General features: G+C 42.4%; 1 non-coding gene across 1 annotated transcript; it reads right to left on the reverse strand.

Annotated features, from left to right (window-relative positions):
* Positions 1-803: 803 nt before the first annotated feature.
* On the reverse strand, positions 804-878 carry Trnat-ugu (transfer RNA threonine (anticodon UGU)). Its single transcript has one exon. It is a non-coding gene; the product is annotated as a tRNA-Thr (tRNA).
* Between the last annotated feature and the right edge of the window lie 7356 nt (positions 879-8234).

Here is an 8234-nt window from a genome sequence, read left to right on the forward strand (position 1 = left end):
CTTAAATTTAACGATACAGTGCTAATTCGAACTTTGAGTTCGATTTTGAGGGGTTTGTTTCACTCCTTATGCCTACACAAAAATTAGTTAATATTAACAAATGTCATATTATAGCTATAAGTTCCTAAGAAAAGTGTTTACTTTTAGGGGTCAGAGGTATAAGTTAAGAGATCGAACCACTTTTAATTTATGCTGCATGCCGTTCTGAGAAAATCGTTACTCGAAAAAAAAAGTGTTCAAAGTTTAGGGAAAACATTTAGTTATATTATTACTTCGATTTGCATGAACTGAGTGTTACACATATATTCTTAATGTCGCTGAAAACGAATCTGAAGTCAGATTTTCAATATTCAAAACAGCTAATCCAATACGGAGGGCAAACGATTATGTTTTGACCAATTTTTACCAAAAATGTATTTTCGTTATTTACGTTTAGTCTGCAATTCAAGGAGTATTTATCAGCCCTTCCTCTACCTCTGATTGTTCCTAGACAGCAACTTCCTGTTCTTCTTGGCAGGAGAAGCCGATCTGTCTAAGCTGGATATGCAGCACTCGGCAGCCTGCACTTGATATTCGTCCGTATTTTCGGTGAGTATGTTTGCATGCATTCTGCAGTATGAATCCTTTTGAGCACGTGCGACACGGGACGAGTTATCATCTACATCTATATGGATACCCTGCAAAACACATTTAAGTGCCTGGCAAAGGGTTCATCGAATCACCTACACAACTGATAATTAATTGAAACCCTCAGCTGCCGACAGGTGTTGTTGATATACTTCGATGGGGACAGCTGAAAAGTGTGCCGCTACTGGGACTCGAACCCAGGATCTCCTGCTTACAAGGCAGACGCTCAATCCATCTGAGCTATCGAGGGCACAAATGAACAGCACGACTGCAGGAATTTATCCCTCGCACGCTTCCCGTGAGACTCACACCCCGAACCGCCCACAATCCGATTACGTAATGTACTTATTAGGTATTTGTCCATCCACTCATTACTGGCTCACACTAAGGTGACGATTCCCGTAAGATTTCCGGTAGCCTGTGCGCATTCGCACAGACGAAGGTCAATGGCTGGGTGACGTTTAACCATAGATATGAAGATAGTAACTGTTCTAGAAAGAACAGGCGCCACTGACGACCTTGCAGCTCTTCTAGAATACATGATAGACCGGCCGATGTGGCCGAGCGGTTGTAGGCACTTCAGTCGGGAGCCACGCGACCGCTACGGTCGCAGGTTCAAATCCTGCCTCGAGCATGGATGTGTGTGATGTCCTTAATTTAGTTACGTTTAAGTCGTTCTAAGTTCTAGGAAACTGATGACCTCAGATGTTAAGTCCCAAAGTGCTCAGAGCCATTTGAACCATCAGTCCGTATGTTTGCACACTACTTACAGTAACTTATGCTAAGGACAACACACACACAACCATGCCCGAGGGAGGACTCGAACCTCCAACGGGGGGAGCCGCGCGAACCGTGACAAGGCGTTGGACACATGGCGGGTACCCCGCGCGGCTCATGGCAGCCGTGACACTGCTTCAAACAATGGACTGTAGAAACTTTTGTAAAGCACGGATTAAAAAAAAAAAACCTTTCCGTTCCAGGAGTCTAGACAAGTACACCTTTAAAAAATGCAACTACAAAGAAATTGAATTTTCGAACGGGCCAGGGCTTAAAACTTTGAAGAGTTAAATTTTAATGGCCGTTCTCTTGTATGCAAATAGTTTCACAGTAGAAATTTCTCTAGTTTTATTTATTTATTTATTTTTTGCTGTAGGTAAAGAAGGATAGGATTCTGAGAAGGGGGAAGGGGGGGGGGAGGAATCTCGCCTCTCCCACCTTGGAATTCTCAGTACAGAATTTTTATTCATTACGAGATTCTCAGCCACTTGCAGAAGTGATTTCGCGTGATTCTGCAAAACTTTTCCTTTAGCCAATCGTAGCAACTATAGGATTCCGTTCCTGCTGCATGACATGTCTCGGAACTTAAACTGACCAACTTATTTGCATAAAGAGCTAGCTTATCATCCGCTTCTTTACTTACTTAGACCGTTCATGGTCTGCAAAGCATTTTTTCTTTAATCGTTTTTTTATGTCTTTTATAAACTGCAACACTTTCTAAACTTTTCTAAACTTAACGCCGTTGAAGCATGGTCTTTTGCTGAATGACCAAAAAGCAATGCTGACAGCTGGGGTCCAAGGTTTTTGTTAATCAAGCCGTTTGTATTCTTGCTTGTATAACGCATATTTCTTTATATCTAATTGAGAAGTGAAATACCGGTTTTCGTAGATGCAGATTTAAAATATTTTAATATAACGCAATAAATATTTCATTAAAATTTTCATCCCCTTATGCTCGAAGTTAAAAACCAGTGAAACACGTAGTTTTTAAAAATTGTAACAGATTAGCCGAATACGAATTGTCAGATATGCTTTCATAATGCTTTCATAATGAACCATTTTCAGAAACGTGGAGCCGGATCTGGGGGTGAATTTCCTTCTCTCCGAGACACCCGGCTTCTTCTTCGACTTAGCCGGCAAACAGGCCGAGGACGCCGGGTGGGGACCGAATATGCAGCAGTTTGTGGATGGCGACGTCGTCACTGGCTGTTGCCTTCGTGCGGGCCTCTTGTGTAAAGGGGGAGCCAACCGTGGCCAAGTGAAGGTCTGTATTCCACAGGAACGAGTTAGCATGGCACTCAGATATTTCCACGAGTCGGCGGACGGGGGTCATTTTGGGTTCTTCAAGACCTTGAACCGAGTTCAGGAATACATGTTTTGGCCCAACCTATATCGCGATGGCAGGCGATTTGTTGGCAACTGTGTCCAGTGTAAGCGTGGTAAGCCCGATGTTGGGCTGCACAGAGAACTACTACAGTCGCTTAGGGAGCAGTGTCCTCTGGACCGCGACTCAAAGATCGAAACAACGATCGACGGAAACTGGCGCCAGAAACGCACCAGCTCACTCTATTTCATCCCCTTAGGGGTTGAACTTCCAAAAACACCGAAACACGTATTTTCTTATTTGTAGCCTTGAAGTCAAATACCAATTTTCGTAGATGTAGCCTTAAAAATACTTTCATAGTTCTTCCATAATTATTTATCTCAAAATAAAATGTTCATCCAATATTTCACCTCATAGAGGTTAAATTCCCAAAGATACTGGAACACATATTTCTTTATTTCTGACCTAGAAACCAGATACAAATGTTCGTATGCCTAGCTTCAAAATTACCTTAATAGCTACATGATTCAGAAATCCTTTCATGTCCTGCGTCTCCCCCTTAGAGGTGGAATTTTGAAATATGCAGTATAAGCGGTATAAGATCAACACTCTTTCCAAATCTCAAGGTTTATTTTCCTTGGCGGTCTGGACTGTGTGAGTTTCATAGTAATAGTCCTCCACACACACACACACACACACACACACACACACACACACACACACACACACACACACACACACACACACACACCACTACCAATGCCACCACCACCTCCTGGGGAAATTTCTGCAGACGCCCTTGTTCCACTGCAGTCATATTTTGCCGACGACCTACATTTAGCAGCGTGGGAGGGATAGTGTCGTGCAACAGACAGTATACTCAGTAGACAACGAACTGTTCGTTGTGAAATCAGCGACATATTAACCGAGACTGACACAGAAGGTGCTGAAGGTGAAGCACACTAGACTCGTGTCTACCACGGCTTCAAATAGTATCGATTTACTATGAACGGAAGTTCCGAAAAGTGAGCAAATAATTTTACAGTAAATTCAGTACCGATGGTGAGGATATACAAAGAAAAACATTTCTATAAAATTTCAGAAATAATGAAATATTCCACTCAAGTCGCTTGACAGAAAACGCAATGGATATGCTTGCACTTAAGACGGAAGGCCCTACGTGCTTACGCAGGCTTACGACAGATCGCAAAATTCGGCAGTAGGCGTAAGCCAACCTCTTGTGCTGCCATCTGTTATTGATGCCAGGCATCAAGGTCTCAGTAGTACGACCATCCACTGGAGAGTAGTTTGCTTTGTAAGCACTCCGTCTTCAGGCCACGAGTGACCTACTGGGACAGCACCATCCGACCGCCGTGTCATCATCCGTGGAGGATGCGAATAGGAGGGGCGGGGGTCAGCACACTACTCTCCCGGTCGTTATGTTGGTATTTTTTGACCGGAGCCGCTACTATTGGGTCGAGTAGCTACTCGATTGGCATCATGAGGCTGAGTGCACCCCGAGAAATGGCAAGAGCGCATGGCGGCCTGGATGATCACCCATCCAAGTGCCTTCAACGCCCGACAACGCACTTAACTTCGGTGATCCCACGTGAACCGATGCAACCTCCGCGGCAAGGCCGTTGCCGCAGATATTTTACAGTAGTTGCTTACGTTTCATAATTATCTAGTTTACGGGGAAAATGTAAAAAAGGCGATTGTCACCGAAGCTACAACTAATCTGAATTTCTGGTTAGTTATCAAGTGGTCTTGTGTGCGAGCCTGAATTTTTCATCCTTTGCGGTGGGAATGATTCAAACCCGTCATGTTCTTCTTATGAAGTGTTCTATTTATTTTGCACACAATGATCGTTTGTAGTTGTCTTGAGTTACTAGGTTGATAAATTTTTGTTTGGCGCACGTATCATAACTGAGATTTGCGCTTAATGGCTGAAGGTGAATTAGCGTAATGAGTAGTAGCGAATGTTACAGTAACATGTTTGTAAATTATTTCAGGTAAATTACGTTAGTCGTGTAATATTATCCGTATACCAGTACAGTATATGGGCCAATTACGTTAGTCATGGAATACTATCCGTATAAGACTATGTCACCTTGGTGTCCCGGAATTTGCTTCAATTTTGGAATCCACGAAAGAACTGGAAATTTTCCTTTACACAGCTTTCCATATAATTTCTATTACAGTGATTCAGTCTTGCCTGTCACTCGACTTTTCTGACTGTGAAATAAATTCTATCGCTCAGGTGCTTATTACCTCTTCGTGTTTCCATTTGCCGATATTGCGCATAAACACATATCTCAAAGTTGCTATGGACATTGATGGAGCGACACACTTTTCTATGGCGACACTGCAGTTTATAGATAGAAAAACCGATCAGTTAAAACGACATGGGTATTTTAGTTCTGAATAACCGATGTCTTTCAGTATTTGTTTGCTCTCGGTTATAACAAGTATCTTTTCATTTTTTCCTGATAACCACGTAAAAACAGATATATCAATTAGCCACAGATGTCGTAGTAAAATTTTTAGTTTTCAAATAAACCTTTTTAAAAAAAGACGAGTAATTTTTATTCGTAAGATTTCCATAGCACTGAAATACGGCGTTATTACAGAAAAAAATGGGAAAAGTTATGTATGCCACTTTAATAACACTGCTGATAGAAACGAGCAACAAATGGATTGGTCCAACATTGCCGAGACAATACTGTGCCTGTTATACAAGCAGAGCGCGAGACTGGACACAGTTTCTCGCTGTTGTCGAACGTCAGTTGTAACATAGAATGGCACCATCTGGAAGTCTGGAAGTATTTTACGATATGCGGTACGAGTGAAGAACAAAGTTAGATTTGGTCGACTTGCGACATCATACAAGGAAAAAAGTTAAAATTTAACAAATCATTCATAGTTCTGGATAAAAGTAGAAAGTGCCTGATCTGCTGCTGTGTCTACGTAGTATGCCGTTATCTGCTTTTAGCCCTTAAAAACAGAGAAATTAAAACGAAAAAGAGAGTTCTCCTGCCGCAGTTTTCACTCTTTATCGCGGGACTATACGTAATGCCTGCATAGTGCTGTGATAACCGATTACAATATAATTTTTGAGCAGAGCTTCTAAAAACTATAATCAGTAGGATAATATTGCCAGTTTTCTGTAGTATAGAAGCACTCGCCAGCAGCGAAGATCGGACAAAGTTTTATTTGACTATTTAATTTAAAGAAATTAGAATTATATTAATACCGTCAGTTGCTCGCGGGCAACGTGGACAAGTGAAAATGTGTGCCGCGACCGGGACTCGAACCCGGGATCTCTTGCTAAAATGACAGACGCTCTATCCATCTGAGGCACAGAGGACAGAGTGTATGGTTCGACTGCAGGGACTATCTCGCGCACGCCTCCTGCGAGACTCACATTCTCACCTTGAATGTCCATACACTACAGTCGTAGAGTCCCACTCCAACACACTCATTCCTCGTGGAAGACATGTCCATATCAATATAAGTATATGGTTCTGGCAATACCAGCCATGACCTTCTTCTGTGAAGATGCACACGTATTCCCCGAACTGGACTTGGTAAGAATGTGTTCCACGAGTAATGAGTGTGTCGGTGTGGGACACTACGAATGTAGTGTGTGGACATGCAAGGTGAGAATGTGAGTCTCGCGGGAGGCGTGCGCGAGATAGTACCTGCAGTCACACTATCGTCTGTGCCCTCGGTGGCTCAGATGGGCAGAGCACCTGCCATGTAAGCAGGAGATCCCGGGTTCGAGTCCCAGACGTGCACACATTGTCACCTGTCGCCGTTGATATATATCGACACACGTGAGCAGCTGACGGTATTAATATAATTCTAATTTCGTTCTGAACGGCTGCAGGTCATCATAAGGGTATTTAATTTGACATTTTGATTCCATTTATCAAGAAACTGAGAAAGTAAAAATTGTTTAATCTTTGTTTGATTTCTACGTTTACTAGAGAAAATAATGTAAATAAAAGACTGAAAATCGGTTATTACAAGAACTGGTATTGTGACGGGCTTTAACAATTAGCTTAAAGAAGGGTTGGGAAACTGATAAGAGCCGAAAACCAGTTATTTCAGCGATAACCAACATGTTCTGAGTGGTAAGATTGACGCACAAGGACAACAAGAACAGTTTCTCAGAAAGGTTACTGGAGCTCTGATGTTCTCAAAATGAACGGGCCAGCCATTAGCGTCTGCGAGGGTGAAGGGGAGGGGGAGGGGAGGAGGTCGGGAGGGGAGGATAGGCAAAAGGGCACTTTCACCCATCGCCCCCAACCCTCCCTGGAATCTGGAGTAAAGAGTTTTTATTCGTTACAATATACTCTTCCAGATAAGAATTCTCCACAATACTGATAAACCTTAGCTTTGGCCAGTTGTAGCGCTTATAGAGTTAGGGTCTTGTAGCTTGATGCACCTCGTAACTGACCAGCTGATTTGTACACAGAGTGCCAGTTTCAGAATCATGCACTCCAGTCCCGACGCGCCTTCCCCCCTCCCCACCACTGGAAATATTTCAGCAGACTCCAGTCTGCCACTGTGCATATATTTTGATAACATCCTGGTTTTAATAGCATCGAAGGAACAGCATTGTGCAGTAAAAGGGTAGACCTAGCACAGAACACACCATTCACAATGAAACGCATCACTTAGTAGATGGTGAAGTACTCTGAAGCTAGCCAGATAGAAACAGAACCTCCTGGCACTGCATCTAACCCAAATTCTAATCTTACACTAATCTCTTGTATGTACCTACCACGCCCTCAAAGAGCCAACGATTTACTATTATCAGAAGTTCCGAAAAATGAGGAAGAAATTGACCCACACTTTTTTGCGTTGTTTATTATTTCGATTACACCATAAAGGGAATGGACTTGTAGCCACAGGTTACACAAGCGATAGATGGTTTAAAATACATAAAAAGAGATGACAATAAGAAACGCTTTTTAAAAACACAATGATGCACGGCTTTTACGATTTTTACAGGAAAAAAATGGATGACAAAATAAAGGTTTTTCAAAAATACGCTGGTAGACAATATTGGGAATTTTTATCTTTATAGATGACTAGCGGAAAAGCTTGGTGTTGACCAGGCATTTATTTAGAGCTGTGCGTCCACGTCCGTACTATGCAGCGTCTGGCCTTGTCCTGAGTTTTTATGACGTATCTCCCGAAACATGTGTCGTACAATGATATAATTTTGTAGGTACATTCAGCGTCATATGCGGATACTGCCTGCAAAATTTATTGCGAATATAGTAGCAAAGAAGTAACAAATTTAAATGTCACGAATGCTGTGATGCCCACACATTTGGGTGTAACTAATGTACACGGGATGCTTGGCACGATCATTATGGCTACCATCACCTGTGGTCGTAATTGGACCAGCTGTGTCGACGTAGTGAAAATATAAATGTGCATAACATGGTAAACGTCCATTCTTCCCAGCCATCAGACCTGAACTACGATCAAA

Source organism: Schistocerca gregaria, unplaced genomic scaffold, assembly GCF_023897955.1.
Source record: "Schistocerca gregaria isolate iqSchGreg1 unplaced genomic scaffold, iqSchGreg1.2 ptg000199l, whole genome shotgun sequence".
Classification (NCBI taxonomy): domain Eukaryota; kingdom Metazoa; phylum Arthropoda; class Insecta; order Orthoptera; family Acrididae; genus Schistocerca; species Schistocerca gregaria.